Raw genomic sequence first — 23,877 nt, 5'->3', positions numbered from 1 at the left:
GCAGTTTTTTTTTTTTGTCTGACTTTCTTCCAATGAAAGGGACTCAGAGCACCAAAGGCAGAATCTGGGAACACAACAGTGAGAGGAAAATGCACAAAGTCTGTCTTGGAAGGCCCACTTTACTTGAAGAAATATGAAGCAAAAATAATTGAATGAAAATTTATTGGCTTTGATAAATATTATAGGAAGAATTAAGGAGGGAGATAAGAGGGAGTATCAGTGAAAAGATGGATTTGGTAGATAGCCCAGGAAGGCCCTTGCAGATAAGGTGGTATTTGTATAAAGACTGGGGAGGGGTAAAAGTAAATATTGTTCATTAAACAGTTATCAGATGAATAAATACTATCTCAGAGTGAAGTGTACCTTGAAGGGAAAGGGTTTCAGAATAACACCTTTACTCATTTGTAAGGTCACACATTAATGTTATGGGACTTTGGAAATCAAACTGATAGTCCCCGAGTCTGGGAGAAGGAGGAACAGGTAGGAAAGGGGACAGTCTGGCATGGGCTTAGTGAAGGGAGTGATATAAATGACAGCTGTCAAGGAGAACAGTCCCCTGCTGTAGCTGCTTTTTTTTTTTTTTTAACTCTTTGCTCTTTTTGGGGGTCTGCCATCCAGGTCCCAAATAATCACACAGACACTTATTCTTGCTTATGAATGCCCAGTCTTAGCTTGGCTTGTTGCTAGCCAGTTTTTCTTAAATTATCCTATCTACCTTTTGCCTCTGGGCTTGCACCTTTTTCTATTTCTGCATATCTTTTCTTTCCTTCTTACTTCATGGCTGACTCCATGGCTGGGTGACTGGCCCCTGTCATCCTCCTCTCCTCCTTTTCTCGTTCCTCATTCTTTACCTTGAGCCTAGATTTTTCCTCCTATATATTCTCTCTGCATGGCAACCTCCCCTATCCTGTCTCTTGCCTGGCTGTTGGCTGTTCAGCTCTTTATTAGACCAATCAGGTGTTTTAGACAGGCAAAGTAACACAGCTTCACAGAGTTAAACAAATGCAACATAAAAGAATGCAGCACATATTTGCATCATCAAACAAACATTCCATAGCACAAAAGAATGTAACAAATCTTTAACTATTATTCAGTAACACTCTGCCACTGAGTCCAGGGGCTACTGCAACCACATCTTCTGGGGTCCAAGTCATCACCTTTCTCCCTTTACCTTCTGCCTGGTAGGGAAGATTTGTGTTTTACCTTCTTAAAATCATATAGGCACATGCACTTTTTCCAAGTCAAGCTCTCCATCATTAATTTCCCCTTAGAAACTTATTCAAGCTGTTAACAAAAATAAATTATCATTAATTGCTAGTAACAGCTGATTTGCCTGGGATTATCACTGAAGTATAAAATGCAATTTATAACCTCATTATGATTATTATTCCATTTCGTTCACTCAATATGGTGACCTTCTAATTTAGAAGTTTAAGGTGCTTATTAGATAAATGTTAACATTGCACTGATAAAATTGTGTTTGTCTTCTTCTTAGTTTTCTTTGCAGTTGTTTATACAATGCTTTGTTTTCCTGGATTTGGTGTTTGCATTGGGGAAGAAATTGTCACTTCTATACCCTTCTCTGAAGCCAGGCCTTAAAGAAACCTATAAAACAGAAGGATATCATTATTCCCACTATTTTACTTTGAGGACATATACCTTCTTCATTATTTATTTGTTGGTTGGTTTGAGACAGGGTTTTACTATGAAGCCCCGCTTAGCCTGGAACTCACTAGGTAGAACAGCTTAGCTTCACAGATAGCTGATTACCTTTGTCTTCCAAGTGCTGGGATTAAGAGCATGGGACACTATACCTAGCTAAAAACACAGATTTTCACAAAATATTTTATTCATGTTAATGGATAATGAGTTAATATTATTTTGAAATGAATTAATATATTTTATTTTTTCTCAATTTTAATTTAAAAATTGTGTGTGTGTGTGTGCATGTGGGTGTAGTTGTGTGTGTGTACAGGTATGTGTATGTGAGTACAGGTGTCAGGAGCTGCTGTAAGCTACCTGATGTGGGTTCTAAGAATTGAGCTCGAGTCCTCTGAAGAGCTATGTGTTTTCTTAACCACTGAGCAATCTCTCCATCTCCTACAATTTTTATCTGTAATATTGTAAATACAAATAGAGCACTTAAGATGCTTTAGAGGCCCTCAATTATTTTTAAGAGTGCTAGACCCCAAAAGGTTGAGAACTTCTGTTCAGTGGTCATGTGTATGGACTCTGGGACAGACTGCCTGCCTGTGACTGATTACTAGGGACTAAACAAATGTATATCCATGCAGCGACTTCACCCATGAGCTTGCTGAGCATCTTCTGTTGTGACACGTGACCCAAGGAAGGGATGCAGTAGAAGATCATGGTACCTAGTGATCACTTGGTGAACACTCTGCACTAAAGTTCGTCTAGCCCCACATCTGTGAGAGCAGGAAGTTGGGGTGATCAAAGTGCCTTCCTGGAGGTCATGTGGAACATCTGTGTCTGAAGTTCTTCTGATTCGCATTACCTCATGGGATAGACTTTGCTGCAATTTTATCAATCATCAAATTTGCTCATAGCAATAGACTGGTCCTGTGGTAATTGAGAAAAAAGACAAAAATTTTTCCACTGAATGTTTCTGGAAGTTTTAAAGATGATCCTGTGATTCTAGTCCATGTGGATAGTATCACATACACAGTTCTCTAAGCATTTTCAGTGTGGTTGATCGTTTTGCATCCATAATTCTCTGACCATTTTCAGTGTGGCTATTTTGAGCTTTGTAAAAGAAGCAGAGCAGGTGATTTTTGTCTCCATTTCATAGATGAGGCATTCTGGGGCTTAGAGAAGGTTAAATGATTTGCCTAACATTTCATGACAGACCAGGCATTAAGACACCAGACCTTGTAACTCCCTCGTGTTACATCATACAGCTGTTCACCACTGTAAATGATTATATAATCTAGCCTCTTCATTTCACAGAGGACAATGAGATCCAGAGAGTCCAAGTGACTTTCCAAGGGCACAAAGGAGCAGTGTGAAGGAGTGAAAACAGTAAGTGTGGTTTTCAGGCTCTTTTGTTTCTTTGTTACAAGTTTCAGTCTACTCTCATTTAATTATATTTCTGTTTTTGTTTTCTTCTGACTCTGAGTTGTACAAACACTGCAGGGTTGTTGTTTTATTGTTTAAATATCACAGAACAGGTAATGTGGATTTTGTCTAATCAGCTAGGTTGTTTAATGGCCCTTGTTCCTGTGTCCTTTACACTTAAAACTGTACCATGGATCTTGTTGGAGGCAATTGGCATTAGCTTGTACCAGGGGACACCCTGATTACTTTTCAGGGCTGAGCTTTACTTCAGACATTTGTAGACTTCAATTTCAAACACGTTCCCTATTAGACTGCATGGTTTTGTTTGTTTGTGGAGAGGGGGTGTAGAGGAGCTTCAAATCATTAGAGTACCGTCTCGTTCTGTAGGAGGCATATATAGTTTGATAGCTAAAGAATGATGTTCCTGTCCCCTTTGGGTTTTATATGCAAACAGCTGTGTGTCTCATATTTGGAATTCTTTGTTAAAAAGAAATTAAAAGGACAAAGTAGAATAAAGAACCCTAAATGTCCTTACATTATAATTTCCTAAACACTGTCATTTGACATGGGTGCTATCTTAGTAGTCAAAGAGAAAAGAGGACAAGGGCCATGGAAACGTCGGGGAGGCTTGTGCTTGCTTCCATTCCCAAGGCCTCATAATTCCATATGACAAAAAAACCCAAAACACCCAAAACAAATAGAGACTCTTATTGACTTAAAACACATGGACATCTCTTTTAGGATAATAACTTTATTCCTTTTTAATAGTTGTAAATTAATGTTTGTTCGTTTTGCATCTCAATATTGTAAGTGTGAAACAGACTACTACTGATGGCATCTTCCCACTTCTCTAGTGTCCAAATTTCTACTCTTCTCTCAGGAGAATTAAAAGTCTGAGCTTCTCATAGCCACAGTCCTTAGAAACTGCCATCTTGGATTTGCTTTTGAGAGCACTCATACAGTACCCAAAGAAGGCTATTAAATAATTCTTTGTAGCCGTGCACATGGTTAACCTGCTTAAAGTTCTTTGAAACATACATTCTTCATAAAATTATATTTGAAATAATAGTTTTGTGTCTCAGGAACCATGTTTCAATTTTAGGATATGATGGGCCCTAATTACCTGAGTGGCTAGCCTATGCCTCATCCATCTGAGTATGTGATATAGGAGTGGGTGTTTCCTATACTACTATGCAGAGATTAGATAGGCTATGCACATTTATTGAATGAATGAATCAAAAGAATAAACATGAATGTTTTATTTAATTGAATGGCAATTACTTTAACATTCAAGATGTTGTTTGAAACTCGACTGGTTATGCTGAATCCTGGGGAAGATATGGGGCTGACACTTTTGAAAAATAAAGGTAGTCTCTTCATTGATAAGTAACATAACCACATGTTATGCTTTTCTTCTCTTCTTTTGAGATTTTATTTATTTTTATTTTACATTTATGAGTGTTTCACCTGAATGTATGTGTATGTACTATGTTTGTGCAGTTCCCGCAGAGGCTAGAAGAGGGCATCACATCCCATGGAACTGGAGTTAGAGATGGTTGAGAACTACTATAAGGGTGCTGGGAATTGACCCTGGATCTTCTAGAAGAGCAGCCATTGCTCTTAATGCTGAACCACCCCTCCAGTCTCACATTATTATACTTTTCTAGACTCTATGGATCATAGCCATATCCCCGTAGTTCTTAACCTTCCTAATGCCTTGAACCTTTAATACAGTTACTCATGTTGTGGTGACCCCCAACCATAGTTATTTTTGTTGCTACTTTATAACTGTAATGTGCTACTGTTATGAATTGTAATATATCTGATATGCAGGAAGTCGGATATGTGACCTCTATGAAAGAGGTCAGGGCCCACAGGTTGAGAACTACTGCCATATAGTTTTGCAAGGCCCAAAAATCACTTATGAAGTTATTTGCTTTTGTCTAAAGTAACTTTGTAAGATACTAGGAGTATTTGAATTGATTAGGTTCCCAATTTACAGAGTAATGTTGATTAAAGTTGATAGCAGTTCCATGTACACATTACAGTAAGTACCAAAGTCAGAAAAAGAAAACGAACACACTTAGGTCTTTAGTTTCTCAATTCTGTGCTCTGTTTGCTTCATCTCCCTGCCTTAGTTCCAGGAAATTGTTATCCTTTCCAGTCAGGTAATTTTGGTGTACCCTTCTTCTAGAGAACTCTGTCTAGAAGGGTTTTGTTGTCAGTCAGTTTCCTGTAGCAAAAGCAAATTGCTTTCATTAAAAGGCAGCGTTCACGTGACTTTGATGATTGCTGAGGCAAGGGACACTCAGGCCAACTAGAGCCCTGAGTTGCTACTTATTAGCTGACATTTGCTCTTAGGCAAATTATGTTCCTTGAAAGACTTCTTTTGGTGCACTGGTAGTTTAAAAAGACCCCTTTTAAGCTTTTATTCCTCTTGCATGATCATAGGCTTTCCATGGGACTCTCCATGCTTGCACCGTGGGCACTTTGCTGAGTGAGTCATTTGCATGACTCTTTATGAATGCGTTTGTGCCAAGATGGTGCCATGTCTGTGTCTAGTTTATATCTGTGTGTTTTGTCTTTCTCTAGACTATAAACTCTTTGAGGATAAGAATAGTATCTCCATGTCGTATGTCTAGCAAGGCGTTGTATGTTTAGTAAGTTTTTAAAGAATACTTTTGAAAATATTTTGAAGGAAGAGGTAAAAGTTTGGCTGGAAGACCCAAACTTGATTGGAATGTGCTCTGCTGGGAACAGGATGCAAATGGAATCTAGTGATAACAAAAGATTCGGGTGAATCAGGTGGAGTATATATGTGGCTTGTTCTTTGTTTCTCCTGGGTATGTCACAGTCGTATTGGACTGGTGTCCCGATGATGAGCTGGGGTTTGCTAATGTCTCCTCAAAATGCAGATGGCCCTCTTTACTGTGGGCTCTGAGTGATGGCAATCAGGATTCAAGGCTCGATTGCTGAACCTTCACTGCCTTCAGATTCCGGGGATTTTTAGTGCAGTGTGCCTTGACTAAAGGATAGGATATTAACTCAAATGTCACGTTTAAAAAGTAGGCATGTTGTCTGTAAGGTGCTAATTGTGTAATGGCCAACAAAGTTGGAATTATGACATTAATAACAGTCAGTTTGTGATCACTTAAGCAAAAATGAGGGGTGAGAACAAAGCTGTGCTCCAGCAGCTGGCCCAGGATTGCTGGCCTTTCAGTCTGGGCACGTTTATCCATGGGGTGCACTTTGATGCAGCAGAAAGGCCTGCTGCTGTCTTGAATAGTGTAGACCCAAGAGACATTTGGGTATTTTCTAAATAAACTGCTTAGCACTGTGCCTGGAAGAAAGGTTTTTGACCTGCCAGGCAGTGTCCTGATCCAGTCATTTATCTGCTGGCTACTTATTACATGACAGAGTTTGAATGGACGAAGTTCATTATCTAAAACAAGCTGATTTATTTATCCTGCTTCAGGTTCAGTGGACACTGTTTGCCTTCCTTCCTTTTTTCCTTCTTTCTTTCCTTCTTCCCGCCCTTCCTCCCACCTCCTTTCCTCCTTCCACTTTCATCTCTTAGTCAAATCAAGCCCATCCCCCCCCAGTAGGATCTAGTTTCTACTTCTCTCAACTTTTGCCTTCTGTTCATCAATAGTTCATAGAAATAATATTGCATGATTAAAATATGAGCAATTCAGTTTGTTACTGCATAGTATCAGTAATTTAAAAGGTTAACATGAGCAATCTATTAATCTCTTTCATTTCACATTGGCTTAGTGCTCAGAACTTGGGCTGTCATTGGAGTAAATTTGTTAAACATTTTAAGTTAATCTATTAATTTTCATTATTAAAATTTTTTTAGCTAATCTATAAAATCTTTGCAGTTGTGTTGCCTAAGTGAATTTTGAATATTATAGGTTAGCCAATTTGATGCACAAGCTTCATCATCAACTATTATCTGATTTATTAGTTATAAGATTATGATGGAGATATTGCCATAGCCATTTTATAGCAGAAGGAACTGAAGTGAGGTGGCTAGCCACGGCCAAATTGATGAGTCAGTGGTGATAAATTTTTTGCACCTCGATAAGCCTCTCTGCTGACACAGCAATCCAAATCAGACCAAATCTGACCAAATTAGAAAAGACCCAGTTTAATGGGTAAAGCATTCCTGGGTGATTCTCTGGCTCCCCAGAGAGGAGATGGGAACGGGATACCAGAAAACCATGTGTCTGTTTTCTGGGATGCAGCTTATATACCCTATGGGAGTGGTCTTGAGCCTCTCTGGCAGAGGAGCTGTGTTTGGCAGGCTTTGAAGGGGTAGGTTTAGGGAAAGAGATGGGGGAAGGGAGTTGAGGTGGATCTTCCACCAGAACATTCCAGACTCTTTGGGTATATGGATGCCAGGGTGCCAGGGGCTGAGGTGGAGTTCCCACTTAAACAAGTGTCAGGTGTATGTTTTGAACCCATACTCTGTCTGTCTGCAAAGCTCCCTCTCTAAGTTACTACAATACTCGTAAACCAGCCAGTATAGCCTACTTAGTAAGTTCCAAGTCAGCAAGAGATTCTGCCTAAAAAGAGAAGTCGGTTGCTCCAGGGAAAAGACATTCAAGGTTTTTCCATGACCTTCATACACATGCCCATGCATATGACATATGCATGTATGTCTGCACACACATGTACACTTTCATGCACATACTCATATCCACACATACATACAAAGAGAATGAGTCAGGATGAAAGAGGATAGCAACATGATTAATATGGGGAGGAAAATAGAGAACCTATTTATTTTTCAGTGGGTAACGAATCGGGTGCTTGGCTGCAATCCTCCCTGCATTTACTGTGTCTTCTCAGGCATGAAGTGAAGTGGCTAGCCATAACCAGATTGATGAGTCAGTGACAGGTGTATGTTTTGAGCTCGTACTGTGGCTGGCTGCAAAGCCCTCACTACGTTACTGCAATATGCTGATTCTCTGAGAGCAAAACAACTGACTGTCAGTGTCTTTGCAACATCTTAAAGAGCTCAGCTGTGCAAAGGACTTGTGGATCTACTCATTTAGGTCTGTATACTGTGTGCTAGGGATGGTGCCAGGCAATCAAGATAGGACATACATCCTTACTCAAGAGGCCTAGATAAATAGAAACAGTTAATAGAGCAGATATACACATGTATGTATACAATGAACTGAGTGAGCATTTCCTGGGGAAGGCAGTGCTCTGAGGTTTGGAAAGTATTGGGTTCTAGTGCTGTCTGTGCTAAAGGCTGTTGTCCTAGCCTGGCTTGCTCAACTCGTTATTTTTCTAAAAGATGTTTTGAGATAGGATGTTACACTGTAGTCAGAGTGAGCCTGGAACTCACTTTGTAACCTTGAAATCAGAGCAATCTCTCTACTCTGTCTAAGTGCTGTGATTACAAGGATGAGCCACCATACTTGGCTAATAAAATTCTTAAAATGTGATTAAAAGTTATTTATTGAAGCAAGGTCTTTCTATGCAGTCCTGGCTAGCTTGGAACTCCCTATGTAGTTCAGCATGGTCTTGAACTTGCATTGATGTTTCTGTCTCTGGCTCCCAACTGCTGCATCTACAGGTCTGCACCACCGTGTGCAGTCAAATATTGCTTTAGGCAAGTAAGTGCTGTTCTCTGAACTTTAGTATATCCATAAAATAGGAAGAGAGAAAGAGTGCAAACCTTAGAAGGTAACTACAGGGGTCATTATTTCAAGAGGCTTGAGATCATTGTCATAGTGAAACACAGGCAGTCAGCTGGCCAGATGCTCAATGTGTATTGCCCCTTAAGTCCATATACAACTCTCAGGAGCTAATATTGCAGATAGACAAGCAAAGGCAGGTAAGAGACTTGAGAAGCTTGATCATGGTCAGCAGCTGAAACTGAGAGTCAGGATTCGACTCAATGTGGCTGCTGTGTCTACATTCTTGTCACTTGTGTTGCAGTCTGAAATGTGTAGGGAAGGTCTCACTGAGATCAGAGTGTGTGATCCCTAGTTTACAAAAGCTGTGCTATAATCTCAAGCTACGAAGACCTGAAACTTCCTATGTAGGGGTTGGGTAAAGCACTTCCTGTACAAATGTCAAGACCTGGGTTCAAATCCCCAGAACCCATGTAAAGCCAGACATGGTTGAGTACACCTGTGATGTTGAGTGCACAGCAACTGGACAAGGGACAGAGAGAGTTGAATCTCCAGAACACACAGGCCAGCTAGCCTGGTTTATACAGTGGTAAACAACAAAGACAGCCTCTTTCAAATAAGCTAGAAGAAAAGGACCAGTATCTGAGACTGTCCTCTGACTTTCATCCCCAACCTCAGTCCTACACACATATCTATATAAAAAGGTCTAGTGAAAATATATGTTCTGTAAAGCAGGCATATTAATATTATTTTGTCTATCAGAATGTGGATTAATACCTGGATTTGAGCTGGTGCAATGGCTGTGTGGGTGAGGGAACTTTCTGTGCAGACCTGGTGCTATAAGTTAGATCATTCCCCCACCTCCCAATCCACTTAAAAGATGGACAGAGAAAACTCATAAAGTTGTTTCCTGGCCTCCATGTATGTGCTGTGGCACATGAACCCACACACATCACGTGTACACGCATATACAGCAACAATACAAGAAATAAATGAATAAAAAGGCCTCCTCTCAGTTTGATGGTTATTTTAGATTCTTCCTCATTTTGGAAGCATGGTGCTCAGGTATCTAGACCTAACCAGAACAGGAAAAGACTAGAATTTATATTATAGCTGAAATGTCTGCACTTGGGAAGGTAGGGAGTCAAGCTGAGAAGAACACATTAGCATCACACTGGCCCTTGACTGAAAGAGTGCAGAATGCCATAGATGACTGTGTTGGGTCACAACATTTTAGAACCCCTGAGATATACTGGAAAATTAATGGGGTCATTTTTTGGTGTTCAACTGAATCATTCATCAATAAATCCCAGAATTTTAAGACTAGAGAAGATGGAACATATACATACATTTGTGCAAGGAATACCAGGCTGGCTAGTTTATAGTAAAACTGTCAAAACTGAAATGAAAGAATTACTGTTTGTAACCTCTACTAAACTGTGGTCCTCACCCCTGTGAATACAGATGCCTAGGAATGGCCAATCTGTAGCATTAGTGGATTTTAATTTCTTGGTTTTACAAGCGAGGAGAGCTGTTGGGAATATTATTTTAAGGTGTGTTACTTTTGTTTATGTTGCATTTGTTTAACTCTGTGAAGCTGTGTTACTGTGCCTGTCTAAAACACCTGATGGCCTAATAAAGAGCTGAACGGTCAATAGCAAGGCAGGAGAAAGGATAGGCAGGGCTGGCAGGCAGAGAGAATATAAAGAGGGAGAAATCTGGGAGGAGAGTAGGAAGTAGCCCGAGAAGGAGGAGGACTCCAGGGACTAGCCACCCAGCTACACAACCAGCAATAGAGCAAGAAAGTAAGATTACAGAAGTAAGAAAGGATAAAAGCCCAAAGGCAAAAAGAAGATGTGATAATTTACGTTAAAGAAAGCTGGCTAGAAACAAGCCAAGCTAAGATTCATAATTAAGAATAAGCTTCCGTGTGTGATTTATTTGGGAGCTGGATGGCGGGCTCCCTAAAGAACAGAAACAAATAACAACAGACAGCAGAGACTAGAGAGCAGTGGCTTGCTCAGGGATCCATGCTTTTGGGAGCAGAGAGAGGGCCAGTTCAGGATAATTTGAGTGTTTTCAATTTTGAAGGAAAGGGAGATTTTGGGGAAAGTTAAACATTACCATAGCTACAGCTTCCCCAATTGTATACTTTAAAAGATGGGATTAGGCTGTAAGTAGCATAATAATGACATTGTTTCTCCCACTGTTAACTGTAGGACCAAGATCATCAGATGGTGTGAATTGCTGATGCCAGTATATAATGAGAAATGTGCCGAGTGCCTGGGGTAAGCTAGATGATGGAACAGGTACTTTAAACTTGATTATATATTTCACTAAATCCTTACAACTTATGAGGTAGATTTTTAAAAATCATCATTCTTATAGATGGGGTGGATTATTAGAGTGACTTTTCGACTTTCTCAAGGTTGTGCCATCAGTAAAGAAGTAAGACTTTAAATCTAGGAGACATCCCCCTGAGCCTGCATTCCTAGAGCTTACACTATCCCACCAGAGTAGCCTATGAGCTTCTGACGTTCCTTCCTTGAACTCCTCACTTAGCAGGCATGTGCCTGATTGCAACAGGTTCCAAATGGTCTCGGAATCTTTATTACATTCCACCATGCATCTCTTACCATATGACCAAATTAGAGCGAGCACACAGGGTAACCTTTTTTAATTGTCTTAGGATGAAATGATATTTAAGGACCATTATAGCTCAAAAACTTTACTGTATGGTCTATAGAGTTGAAGGGAGGTGATGTAGATTTAACTCTTAGATCTTCCCTATGTTGTTCTGGGCATTGAGAAGAATGTTGAGGCCATATTTGGATTTGAGGGGAGGTGTACTATACACATTCAGGAATATCTGTAGTAAGTAAAAGTTAAATTCTTGCTCATTGGGCTTAATGTGTAGCATATTAGAGACACAGTGCGGAGTTAGTATTTGGACTGCTTGGTTCACAAGTGTCACGACAAGCACTGGTGTGTAGCAAGTTCCTTTTCTTGACAGTTTTTGTTGTTGCTGTTTTGACTGTGATGCTTTTCTTCCTGTTTAATGCTGTTTTAAACAAGGAAAAATGAAAATTTTGGATGAGCATGTTTCTTTTAACCGTTTAGCTTACATTCCATAATAGTTTTGTTGGTTGTTGAGACAGACTCCCAGGCTGACCTTAAATTATAGTTTCAACCTCTTAGGTTCTCAGATTATAGGTGTGTCACACTAAACTCAATTGTCATTTTTATTTTTAATTTTTAATAAAAAGAACCTCAATTTTATTTTCATTTTAAATTATGTGTATGTGTTGTTGGGGGGGCCTGTGAATGTGAGTGCAGGTGCCCCATGGAGGCCAGAGCTAAAGTCATGGCTGGTTTTGAGCTGCCTGACTTAGGTGTGGGGAACTGAACTTGAATCTTCTGCAAGAGCAATAGGTGTTCTTGACTGCTGAGCCATCTCTCCAGCTCCCCAGTTCTACTTTTTAACACAAATACAAGAACATTTAACTTCCATGAAGAATCACCAGAGTCATTCCGTTAGTTCCCTAGCTTGTACACAAGGTATTCTGTTCTTGTCGGAACACTGACGATGTGCCCCAAGCTAACTCTCCAGTTAGTTGTCTCCGTGTGTATACACATTCTCCCCACACTCTTTACCTGGGGCTTACTGAGGAATGAGAAAGGATGAAGGGAAAAGTGCCATGGGTTACCTGACTTTCCCTCTCTGACATGTCATTAGTTGCAGCATGCCCGACTAAGTTAGGGAAGTAGCACAAGTGTCAAGGATGTGATGATGGTGGCTCCTGTCTCTTAGGAAAAAATGTCCTGAGTTTGAGCAAACTGTGTCAAATAGAAGTGTTGCCTCTCCAGGCTGTCTGCTTACTTGGTTGTGTATTTGTCTTTTACTGACTGTGAGTCTTGTTGAACTGTTCCACACGGTCTGACTCCTGAATTCCCTGCTAACGAGGCAGCATGCATGCTATAGCGCAACAGAAAAATAAAAGAGGACATGTACAACTTCCATGCTACATCTATCTTCTCTGCTTACACAGTTCTCTGTTGTTTCATCAAATTTCACTTGAAGTGGCGCACGCCTTTAATCCCAGCACTCGGGAGGCAGAGGCAGGCGGATCTCTGTGAGTTCGAGGCCAGCCTGGGCTACCAAGTGAGTTCCAGGAAAGGCGCAAAGCTACACAGAGAAACCCTGTCTTGAAAAACCAAAAAAAAAAAAAACTACAAGTTCAAATACAAAATTATTAAGAATTGTAAGAGTTTATGATAGAAGAACAATAAACCAGGAGCAGGGCTCTTGTCTCCTTGAAGTGGGCGCTAGCATTTGTGTGTGTGCCCTGTCTTTGCCTTATAGGGCATTAAGGCTCAGTGTGTGTGTGTGTGTGTGTGTGTGTGTGTGTGTGTGTGTGTGTGTGTGTGTGTATGCGTGTGTGTGTGTGTGTGTGTGTGTGTGTGTGTGTGTGTGTGTGCATGTATGCATATGTATATGGAGGCCAGATGTCAGCATTGTTTTTCTTCCCCAGATGTTGTCTACCTTAGTGGTTTTGTTGTTGCTGTTTTGTTTTTGCTTATTTGGAGGTTACAACAGTCCTAATAATGATGGATGTATAAATACAGTCTTGTGGGGTTTCCAGCAGTTCTATGAACTCATTAAATTATCCAAGACTGCCGGGCGGTGGTGGCGCATGCCTTTAATCCCAGCACTCGGGAGGCAGAGCCAGGCGGATCTCTGTGAGTTCGAGGCCAGCCTGGACTACCAAGTGAGTCCCAGGAAAGGCGCAAAGCTACACAGAGAAACCCTGTCTCGAAAAACCAAAAAAAAAAAAAAAAAAAAATTATCCAAGACTGTAAACCAGGTAATCTGCCATTGCTCTAATGGGTTTGTTATCATTAAGATAACTCTTCATTAAGTTATGAAAATATCACAATGAGTCAATTTTATAAAAATGAACTGTGTATTCATGAGTATGTTTTGAACATTTTGGGTTAAGATATACTAGTAAAACAAATTTCAATTATTTCCTTTTACTTTTAAAAACATGGTTACCAGAAAATATAGTTATTCATATACATCACATGTATTTGAATTAGACGTTGCTATCCTAGTGGCTGGTTACAGGTTGTGGTGATTAGGGGTGATGTCATCTTTAAGAACACATTACACAGAGTGAGCAGATCTCTTTCAATCCCGTACTCATCATAATCTTTACATTTTAATTTTAATGACCATGGGAGGGAACTTGGGATTTTCTTATCAGTGTAACAAAGTGTTTTAAGCTGATAATTGGTTGCATCTAAGATGAACCTAATTCTCATTGACTAGAAGCTGAAAGACATTTTTTCTCCTCCATTGGATGTCAGTGGCTTACAGACTAACACAGGATTTAGACTGTTTGACCTGAGGCAAACTCCTTTGTCTTTTGGAGTCTTAATTTCTTTTTCTTCCTTGTTGTTTTTCAACTTAAATTTTGATTTCACACGTATGGGTGTTTCGTCAACATCCATGTTTGTGTATCACATGCATGCCTGGTGCTTCTGGCATGCCAGAAGAGGGGTCAGATCCTCTGGAACTGGAGTACAGATGGTCATGAGTCTCCAAGTGGGTGCTGAGAACTGGGCCCAGGTCTTCTGAAAGGGAAGGCAATTCTTTTAACCACTGAGCCATTTCTCCTGCAGCAGATGCCTTAACTTTTTAACTGATAAAGAAACATGAATCTCTGTGGTGCCGAATCTTTGTTCTTGGGTTGTGGTGTTTACCCTTCTCTATCTTGTTCTTTGGACCAGAAAAATGATCTCATTAACTATGTCAGTAGGTGTTGTTGGCCCTGGGTATGGACTGAATTTATATAGTAGAGGAGGATGTCCATGGGACATCAGGATTCTTGGAGAGAAGCATATCAATAATACTTGCTTCTGAAACTGAGAAAACACTTGTTTTCTCTGTTCATGACCATAGTTCACTCACCGAGGGTGAGGGTCTCAGTGACCCCTTAGAGCCAGGCATCTTGTCACTAAAGAAGACAATCATATGCAGAGAGCAAAAGAGGAGTGTGGAATGGTGGAGGGAGCCTGGCTGCTATGCTCATCAATTCAGGCCTTGTGCTCAATTACAGACTGCAGAATGACATTCTAATAGTTGCATTATATGCTAACTAGTTATTCCTGGTTCGCTTGCATGCTTTCAGTCTCTTTTTAAAAGGTTGTAGTTACGCTTTAGGTTCCAGTTTTTAAGAGACTGGATTGTCATCATCCCATTCTGACTTGGAGTGGTTTTCAATTGTATTAAAGATACAAGTAGATGATGGGAGTTGGTACTAGAGGAAAGGATGGATCAGAAAAGGTAACTTTGTCTCCCCTCTAGACACACTTTTCACCTTCTCCACTCTGCCCTGTGCTCAGGACTCTTGTGTTAAAGTTGTCTCGTTTCGGTAGGGTATCCTGTCCTTTGGTCCCCGTTGTGTTCAGCTAGTAGAGTGATGGGAGGAAAGGCAAACAATAAGCCAGAAGGCAGGGCACAGTGGGTACAGTATTCCCCTGTGTTGATTCCTTTTGCCTCACAGAGTTGGCTGCTTCGCTCCACGGAAAGCTATGGCTCCTGTGGCCATTTGCTACACTTTCCGAGTTCCTCTGCTGTTCCTGGTCTTGGTTATTTCCGCAATATGTGTTGGAGGACTTCAAACTCTGCTGTAATCCTGACTGATGAGCCTGCCTTGCTGGGTCATTGTGGGGACTGGAGATAACAAATGCGAATCACTCAGTTCAATGAGTAGTCCTTTGTAGCTACTCAGAATGATATGTATTTTTTCTACTAAATCCTTTCAGATTCTAAGCTCAAACGATTACTTAATGAATTAGCATTGCTTTAGTAATACATGAAATCAGGTATGGAACATGTCTTATTTATAGTAAGTCACAATATAAATGCAAGGTATAGTATGTCAGACATCATGAATCTTAAAGGTATTATTTCATATTTCCTTGCCTTAGTCAGATGCAATTAAACTTTTCCTTAAGAAACTGAGGAAGGTAGAAACTTTAAGTGCCCATTTCTACGCAAATCTCATTGAATTAAAAACTTTGTATATCTTCCTCACGTTTTAGGTCTTTGATCTTCAGCTCTCTCATTCTCATTTCCTCTTCTTTCTGGCCCAGTGAAGCATGGGTATCAAGATGAGCAGACAGAGTGGTAATTGCTTCTCTGTCTCATTGTAGGAAAAACAAAAGCAAAAGCTATGGGAAGAAAAAGTGTACTGAAGTGTGGCAGAAAGTATTAGGTCTATACGGTAGCTTTCCACAGTATCACTGACACAGGGAAGGAGGTGGCAGGGGTAGGCAAACAGGAATTCGTTTCCCTTCTGCTGTAGCATTTTACAAGCCATAAGTCAGTGTTATTAGGAGGACTGAAGGGGGAGAGTGGAGAATTGCACCAAGGTGCAAGCCTTGCTTTTTCATTTCCATGGGGCCATTAGATTGTCTCTTTCTCCACGCTTCCATTTGTTATACCAGTTTAATGACACCCACTACTTTCTGTTGTGTCCCATGCTGTTTCATTTTCCTTCCAAATGAAATAGTTGGAAGAAATGATCTGAGCGGGGGAATTTAGCACATACTCATTAAAATTCTTGTTGCAGCACAGCCCTTGCCAGGCCTTCCTACAGAGACTTTGGAGGAGTATGGTGGCCACCTGTAATTACTGCCTCAGCAGGCAGAGATAAAGGATGCCCAGAGCTAGCTGACTGGGGAGACTAGTCATATCAGTGACCTCTGAGTTTGACTGAGAGACCTTGCCTTAGTGAATAATGTAGAAGAGTGACCAAGGATGATTCCTGACATACACCCCTCCATATACCCACATACATGCAAGCATAAATGTACACATGAATAATACATATAAACACACACACACACACATACACACAAGCATGAAAATTGTAAAAGGAAAACAAAGAGTGTATTTTAAAGACATGAGTTCATTACCCGTATTTCTTACTTTTCAGGCCATGATCTCAGTCTAAGTTTCCTTCCCTGATGTAAAAGACTATTAATTTGTACTTTGTTAGGACATTTGAATGTGACCTCTGCTCTCTATAAAATGTCAATCACTATACTTAGTTGAGGTATCATTATTTCCAAGATAATCATCCATTATAAGTGAATATGACTTTCATAAAACTATATTCAGCTTGTGATGAAAACTAGAAGCACTTAGTAACTGAATAAGGCACACATTGTTCTCAAAGAAGGTCTTATAATTGAATGAATAATACATGGAAAAATATCTGAAATTGTGGCTAGCCTGAGGTAAGTCCCAAATAAATGTTCATTTATGTTTTTAATAAAGCCCTGACAATGAAAATTTATCCTTTTTCTGAGGACATTTTCCAATACTAGAATATCTTTCCCTGCTGAAAGAACTTCAATGATAAAAGAGCAGATGATAACAACAATAAGCCCCAAACTGCAAGGTCGCTTTTATTTGCATTGTATCTCATATGATAGTCATAGAACCCATATGGAGGAGGCAGAATAGCTTCCACTGTTACTATTTTCCTGATATTGCACATTAGGGAATCACAGTTCTAACTTTCCTGGGCCTGTAAAGGTAGAGTCTATGATGTTAACTTTGGCTCTTCCTCTGGTGTATTTGTTTAAAGGCAAACTCAATGAGAATAACTGTTGGTTTCTATTCTTCGGACAAGTATTGTGTTGTCCAAGTGGATCTTTCTGGGATCCTGGTGATTCATATCAGAGATTGTGGAATTTATGAGCTAGTTGAATTCCTGGTGATGGTTCTATGAGGAAAGTTGAGATTGTTCAGGGTTGAGGTCTAGAATAAAGAGAGTGTGTTATATTATAGGAGTGGTAAATTCTGAGTGGGGCCTGAAGTGATCAGTGGAACAAAATCAGTGAGAAGGCAGGGTATAAAATTCCTATAACATCATTATTATCTGGTCAGGAGTGGGCTCAAAGTCCTCATGCCCCCAGATTGTCCACAAAGCATTGTAAAATGGACGTTCCTCATGACATTTGAAGTTCTTCTGGAACTTGAAGAGAAGTGAAACATAGATATCAAGATGAGCAGATGGGAAGTTGATGGCTTCTGTGTATCGCTGTAGGGGGAGGGAGCAAAGTCAGTGAAAAGCAAAAACATGCTAAAATGCAGCAGAAACTATTAAGGGTACACAGTGACTTGAGAGGCCACTGTTTAGTAGAGCTCCTATGTATTAGAGCTCACTTAAAGAACAGAATTGGAGGATGTGTGGCTCAACAATGAACACTCTGAATTCTTAAGAACCAGAAAACCTGGTGAATGCTCACTTAAAAAGCTGGCAGCCAGATGGCTGAGGATGTTTCTTTAGGCATTTCTTATCAATTTGTGTTTCCTCTTCTTATTTTTATTTTATTTTATTTTATTTTACAATACAATTGGGTTCTACATATCAGCCACAGATTCCCTTGTTCTCCCCCCCTCCCGCCCCCCCCCTCACCTTCCCCCCAGCCCACCCCTCATTCCCACCTCCTCCAGGGCAAAGCCTCCCTCGAGGACTGAGATCAACCTGGTAGACTCAGTACAGGCAGGTCCAGTCCCCTCCTCCCAGGCTGAGCCAAGCGACCCTTCATAGGCCCCAGGTTTCAAACAGCCAACTCATGCAATGAGCACAGGACCCGGTCCCACTACCTGGTTGCCTCCCAAACAGATCAAGCCAATCAACTGTCTCACCCATTCAGAGGGCCTGATCCAGTTGGTGACCTCTCAGCCATTGGTTCATAGTTCATGTGTTTCCATTTGTTTGGCTATTTGTCCCTGTGCTTTATCCAACCTTGGTCTCAACAATTCTTGCTCATATAAACCCTCTTCTTTCTCGCTAATTGTGTTTCCTCTTTTGAGAATTCTCTGTTTAGATCTGTACCTCATTTTTGAATTGGATTGTTTTCTTGATGTCCAGGTTTTTTTTTTTTTTTGAGTTATTTAGCAGATGCGTAGTTGGTAAAAATCTTTTCCAATTCTGTAGGCTGCTGCTTTGTCTGAGTGGTGGTGCTGCTTTGTCTGAGTGATGGTGTCCTTTGCCTTACAGAACTTTTCAGTTTCATTAGGTCCTATTTATTAACTGTGTTCTTAGTGTCTGTGCTACAGATATTTGTTTAGAAAGTCTTTTCCTGTGCCAATGAGTTCAAGGCTAGCCCCCACTCTCTTTTCTTTCTGGTTGACACACTGAACTTTATGTTGAGGTCTTTGAGACATACAGAGTTGAGTTTTGTGCAGGATGATAAATATTGATCTATTTGCATTCTTCTACATACAGCCATTCAGTCTGACCAGCACCATTTTTTTTTTTTGAGGATGCCATCTTTTCCCCCCTGTGTGTATTTCTGACTTCTTTATAAAAAATCAGGTAATGTGAACTTATGTCTGGGTTTTAAATTTGATTCTATTTATCAATGTATCTGGTTTTTTTTTGCCAATATTGTCATGCTGTTTTTATTACTATAACTTTGTAGTGCAATTTGAGATCAGGGAAGATGATACCTCCGGGAGCTCTTTTTATTATTCAGGAAATACAATTCAAAATTATTTTGACATTTCATCTTACACCAGTAAGAATAGCCAAGATCAATAAAATCAATGACAGCTTATTCTAGTGAGGATTGGAGTAAGGGAAACACTCACCTATTGCTGGTGGGATTGCAAACTTTAACAGCCACTATGAAAATCAGCGTGGTAGTTCTTCAGGAAGCTTGGAATAGATTTACCTTAAGATCCAGCTATGCTACTCTTGGACATATACAAAAATGATGTTTCATCTTACTACAGGGACACTTGATCAACCATGTTCGTTGCTGCTCTATTCATAATAGCCAGAAACTGGAAACAGTCTAGATGTTTATTAGTGAATGAATCAATGGATAAAGAAAATGTGGTACATTTAAACAATAAAATATTACTCAGCCATTAAAAGATGAAACAATGAAATTTTCAGGTAAATGGAACTAGAAAAAATTTATCCTGAGTAATGTAACCCTGAGCCAGGAAGACAAATATGGTATGTATTTGCTTATATGTGGATAATAGTTGTTAAGTCATTGGTAAGCAAGCTACAATTCATAAAACCGACAGGGGTTAAACATAGAGTAAGGGACTGGAGGAAGAGATGTATGTCTCTAGGAAGGAGGACTGTTATTGATGTGGGTGGACAAGGGAGGTGTCAAAGAGGGAGGATTAAATAGGGAGGGTAAAGGTGAGGTAAAGTAGGGAATACGGAGAGGGACAATGAAAATTCATGACCATTTGAGGGGTCATATGGAATCCTAATACAGTAGACACTTCCCAACATATATACATATATGAAGGTGATTTAAATGAAATCACCAAAGAACGAATGGGGAGACAGAGTCCAGATGGATATCTTTCATCCTCAAACGAATCTTCAGTACTAGGAATAGGTTACAGCTAATTGAATTGTTGGTCAAAGCTGTCTGATGTGAACCCCCAAACAATCCATGCTATTGCTGAGGCTGTTGGCTGCTCCCACAAACTGATGCTAAGGCCCTCTTGTTGATAACAACACCTACATAAATTGAACTCAGAGAAGTCAAGCTGGTACCCATGTAGAGCCTTCACCCTTATAGACTAGTGTTCATGGTACTGGACGGTACTCTACATGCTACCAAAGGAGAAAAGGTAAACACCAACTCAGCTAAAACCCATAATCTACAGTTGTGACCTGCCTGCAAGATATGCTGGGACAATTGTGGCACAAAGTTTGTGGGAGTAACCAAGCAATATCTGATTTGCTTGAGGCCCACACCATGAGACAGAACCCATACCAAACACTACTCAAGTGGACAAGAACTAGATGGGTCATGGACTGAGGAGAAAACCAAATACTACTGTTCTGCTTCAAGAATGTAGTAATAAAATGACTCCCAATGACATTCTGGTATATTCATAAATAAGTGCCTTGTCTAGCCATCATCAGAGAAGCTTCTGCCTGCAGCAGTTGGCAACAAATATTGAGAGCCACAGCCTGACAATGTGCAGAGAGTGAAAAATATTAAAACACTCATTCCTAAATGGGATGTCTCCAACAAATCCCTCCCTCTGGACTCAGGAAACGTTTCAAAAGGGGCCATGGAACAAGTGTATATCCAGAGCACATGGAGGACACCAGAGAAGCAAGGTATTCTAAACACAACACAACTGGTGCACTTATGACTGTAGCAGTATGCACAAGGTATGCCTGGGTTCACATCAGGTGGGGTCTCAGCCCGGAGAGGAGAAGTGGACCGAAGCTCCCATGCCTAACCCAGAAGTTATCTCCAATCGATAACCACTCTCAAATGAAAATTTCTTTTTCTCCAATGGAGTCTCACTGGATTTTAAGGGCGAGTCCCATGCCCAGCAGTAGATTGCCAACACAAAATGAACTCAATGGCATTTTTGGAAGTTCTTTGTCTCATAATATTTTGTCAGGACATTTTTTTAAATTTTACAGGAACTTACAGTGTGTGTGTGCATATATATATATATATATATATATATATATATATATATATATATATACATATATATAATGATTTCAGTTTTGTATTTTAATGGGAATTCCATGTATGCAAATGTGTGTCTGTTTGTGTTTAGATGTATTTCTTGTGCTTTTTCTTTGCCTCTTTTTCTTTTGTTTGTTTATTTTGAACTATTCCAATTTATTTGTTTTTGTTTTATCTTATTATTATTCTGTAGATGCCTGTTGGTCTTCTAACAAGAGACAGAAAAGGTGAGGATCTGGATGGAGAAAAAATGGAAAGAAACTCAGAGGAGTTGATGGAAGGGAAACTGTAATCAGAATATACTGTAATACTCTATTTTAAAAAAATCTATTTTCGCCGGGCGGTGGTGGCGCACGCCTTTAATCCCAGCACTCGGGAGGCAGAGCCAGGCGGATCTCTGTGAGTTCGAGGCCAGCCTGGGCTACCAAGTGAGTTCCAGGAGAGGCGCAAAGCTACACAGAGAAACCCTGTCTCGAAAAACCAAAAAAAAAAATCTATTTTCTTTCTTTTTTTTTTGACAGAGTTTCTCTGTGTTAACAGTCCTGGCTATCCTAGAATTCACTTTTTAGACCTGGTGGGCCTCAAAGTCACAGAGATCCACCTAGTTCTGTCTTTGGAGTGCTGGGGTTAAAGGCAAGGCACTCCCATGCCCAACTTAAAAAAATCTGTTTTCAATAAAAGAAAAATAGAAATTTATTTCATTTCTTTGCAAAATGGCTACATAGAAAGGCATCTGTAATTACTGCTTAATCTTTTTTTTTTAATCAAAAACTTCCTCAAGTCTGAAGTAGAAGTGAAAATAAACACACAGTACATATAAAAATGATGCTGGCAGCCTCAGGATAAGAGAGACCAATTATGTATGTAGTTCTAGCCCAGGAATTCCAAAGAGAGCTGTTTGTGTGAATCACTAACGAAAGTCAGAAGCATCTATAGTTTGATGTTCACAGGCAATGACAGCAGTAGTAGACACACTTATTCAGGAAGAATGAAGTTGGCATATATTTCTTTTCTGGCTAAACTTCAAGCTTTTTAAACCTTCACATTCTCAAATTCTCACTCTAAGCCTGGCTAAAAGTAGCCAGCGATAACCATGCCACAGGTGGAATGCTAAAATGCCTTGACATTTCCAGTGCTTGAGTAATTAGCTCATTAGTTTTAAACTCAGCTTTCTACAAGATTTCTGGACGTGGGAAAAAAATGTTCTTTGCCACAGTGTAACATGCATTGATTCTAATCTCTAACAGAGCCCCAATTCTCATCTGAAATTCCATGAGCATAGTGTTTACTGTCTGCATGCCTATCAGCATTCCAGTCTTCTGAACATACACAAGAAGAGTGCATTAAGCTCTGCTTACAGCATTTTAAGGCCTCTTGAGCCCATACCATCAGGCTTCCCCAAATCCTTCTCACAAATCAGTTCCAAATGTTTGATATGGTCAGCGTTAGTCACAGCAATGTTCCTACATCTCAGTCTCTCTCTGTGTGTGTGTGTGTGTGTGTGTGTTTGTGTGTGTGTGGGGGGCAGCTTATTCATGACTTCAGATGTTTATGTTTGCAGTTAACCCACTCCTATGTTTTTTGGGCCATGAAAAGGCAAAGCATCATGGTGAAGAGGTTGAGGAGTGTTACTCACTTCATAGCTCAGAAATCAGAGAGAGGTGTATATGTGTATGGGGGGGTGGGGGGAAGGACCAGCAGGCTAAGAAACTCTTAAAAAACATACTCCAGTGACCTCTTCCCATCAACCAGGCCCTATTTTCTCTGCTTCTACCACCACTCAGTACATTTTAAGTCCATAAATTAGCTAGCCCATTGATGAAGGCCCAGACCTTATGATGCAATCTTTAGCTCCAACCCCGTAACTCTACCGCTATCAGGCACCAAGCCTTCAAATAGCCTCTGGCCTTTGTAAGACACTTTCAAATCTCAAATATAACACCTTACCTTTGATCACATTTTACAGAGTAATAAACCCCAAATTTATGTTGCCAGCTAGTTTGGGACACAGGTTTTTATTTCTTTATTGACAAATTCTTTTATAACATTTACTCCCTGCCCAGACTCTGTACTAAGGGTCTACAAACAATGAGTCATTGGTTCTTCCTGTTTCTTAGAGGAAGGAACCATATTCTTTCTGCAATTCTGAATTTCAAACAGTTCTGAAGAAATGATATTTTTAAGTTGTTGCAAAGGTATTTGATGACATAAAACTAGTCTGAATTGACACAAACTATCTTAGTTACTGTTCTATGGCTATGAAGAGACCCCATGGCCAAGGCAACTTATATAAGGAAGCATTCAATTGGAGTCTTGTTTATAGTTTCAAAGGGTTTTCCATCATGCTGGGAAGCATGGTAGCAAGCATGACAGATGTGATCTGCAAGTTGGAAGGAGAGAGAGAGAGAGAGAGAGAGAGAGAGAGAGAGAGAGAGAGAGAGAGAGAGAGAGAGATTGGGTCTGACATGGGCTTTTAAAATGTCAAAGCTCACCTTCTGTGACACGTCTCCTTAAACAAGGCCATACCTCCTAATCCTTCCTAAATAGTCCAACAACTGGAAACTAATAATTTAAATATATGAGCCTATGTGAGCTC

General features: G+C 40.1%; 1 long non-coding RNA gene across 1 annotated transcript in view; it reads left to right on the top strand.

Moving 5' to 3' along the window:
• The first annotated feature begins 2,267 nt into the window (after window positions 1-2,267).
• The window catches only part of LOC128099868 (uncharacterized), a 37,149-nt gene continuing 15,539 nt past the window's right edge, over window positions 2,268-23,877 (top strand). Inside the window, exons 1-2 of the long non-coding RNA XR_008214583.1 lie at window positions 2,268-3,039; window positions 10,946-11,035. This is a non-coding gene — a long non-coding RNA (uncharacterized LOC128099868). The remainder of the gene's footprint in view (window positions 3,040-10,945; window positions 11,036-23,877) is intronic.

The sequence above is a fragment of the Peromyscus californicus genome, unplaced genomic scaffold (genome assembly GCF_007827085.1).
Source record: "Peromyscus californicus insignis strain IS unplaced genomic scaffold, ASM782708v3 Scaffold_6__1_contigs__length_162567912, whole genome shotgun sequence".
NCBI classification, from domain to species: domain Eukaryota; kingdom Metazoa; phylum Chordata; class Mammalia; order Rodentia; family Cricetidae; genus Peromyscus; species Peromyscus californicus.
This window is presented reverse-complemented; position numbering and strand designations above follow the sequence as displayed.